Below are 2088 nucleotides of genomic sequence, written 5' to 3' on the forward strand. Positions count from 1 at the left end.
ACTGCAAGCGGCGAGAATCATGCCTAGGCCTTTTTATTATATCTCGACGCTCGCGTGTTGCTTCTCACGTGTGCGTACTTTTACTATTTAATTAATTCTTACATTAAATGGAATGTTTTTTTACACATACACTCGTCAACAAAATTATCGCACAGGTTAATTTATGTCGAAATGTCGCACAATTTTTAATAAGCATAATACCTCGAAACATCGTATTTGAAAACATTTTTTTTATTTTAAAAGTGAAGTCTGTACTTTAAGGAGCCTGTACTGTAGTGGAGTCTGTACTTTATTAGTCAGATATTTTGAAATTATTCTCTCCCCTTTCCGCAGTCTTTTCACAAGTAAAGACGTGTTGCGTCTCCAAAAAATGGCACAAATGTGACGTATCCTACGGGATGGAATAAATTTTTTTCGTAAATTTTATGATAACCATCGTAAAGTATAGTCTTTTCCCTATAATTAAGACAAAAAGCGGATTTGTGCGTTTTTTCGTGAAGTTGCGAAAAAAACATCAAAATTACCTATACATTTTTGTTATCACTTCATTTGACGCACTCTATTGAGTGGAATGAATTTTTTTCACAAATCTGACGATAATCATTCTAAAATATCAGCGTTTCCTTACAAATAAAAAAATAAAGAAGAGATATACATTTCTTCCGCGATGTTGTACGGTGTATCAAAGTTACCTATACATTTTTAATCAGTATTGTGACGTGCACACACACACACACACATATAATGCGCAAGACCCGACCAGCAACCTCCCCGTGGTACGCATCGATAATGTTAATGCTAACGGTAACTGATTAAAAATTCATATGCATTTCGGTACATTTGATATGCCGCGGAACAAAGTCATGCACACTTCTTCTTAATTTTCTTATTTGCAAAGAAACGTTCATATTTTACAATGGTTATCGTAAAATTTGTGAGAAGAATTCATTCCAGTAGAATGCGTCAATTAAGCGATTTAAAAAAAATTCATAGCTAACTTTGATATGTCGCAAAAAACTGTGCGAAAAAAAAATTGTACAAATCCGCTTTTTTTTAATTGTGGAAGAAAGCCTATACTTAACGATACCCTTATAGAAATATCATACTAAAAATCATTGATAACTACCTATTTTCAGTATTAAAAATACTGGATAATAAGTAATTATCAATGATTCTTAGTATGATATTTCTATAAGGGTAGTTATCATGAAATTTACGGAAAAATTTATTCTACCCCGTAGGATACATTGTGCAATTTTTTTGGAGACGCTACACGTTTTTACTTGTGAAAAAACTGCGGGAAGGGAAGAGAATAAATTGAAAATCCAACTAATGTTCCTTAAAGTACAGACTTTACTCTTGAAATATTATAAATAACACACTGAAGCGAGCGACAGAGACTACGTTTATACGGCAACGTTAATTCGGATTAATAACGAACGTAGTTAATAAATTCTTGGATTGGTATATTCTTTTAGATCTAAAAATGTACTACAATTGGATTCGCGAATTCACTAACTACGATAATTACTAATCAGAATTAACGTTGCTGTGTAAACGTAGTCAGACATGCCACTGATTTCAAACCTGGGTTCTGATTCTCGAAAATATATCGCATATGATATTTAGTAAAAAGCTATAGTATACGTTACATGAACAATAGCTTTTCATGAAATATCGTATACGATATATTTTCGAGAATTAGGGCTTTGGGCACGCAAGCGTTTTTCCTTTTTTACTTATGCACAGAGAATTTTTCGTCTATGTGACAAGTCGTCACATGCATAGACCGAGTGTTTTGTGTGAGTTTAGAGAGGGAAAAATGCTAGCGTGCTCGGGTTGCAAAATGTATCTCTGCTGCAAGATCACTGACATTACTGGCAACGAAATTTGCTATTAGTAAAATAAAAAGTATTTTAACAGAATACTTTTTGCTAAACAGACTACATTTTATTTGTCAATCGATTTTTCTACATAAAGTAATCAATTTTTATACATCAATAACGATACTTTTTTAAAGACAATATGTACATGTTGGCCAAGAATGGATTTATATCATTTCTGTATCATTAACACTCTTTCTGCTCT

The sequence above is a fragment of the Odontomachus brunneus genome, unplaced genomic scaffold, assembly GCF_010583005.1.
Source record: "Odontomachus brunneus isolate Ranch 3 - 2012 unplaced genomic scaffold, Obru_v1 Obru_scaffold_032, whole genome shotgun sequence".
NCBI classification, from domain to species: domain Eukaryota; kingdom Metazoa; phylum Arthropoda; class Insecta; order Hymenoptera; family Formicidae; genus Odontomachus; species Odontomachus brunneus.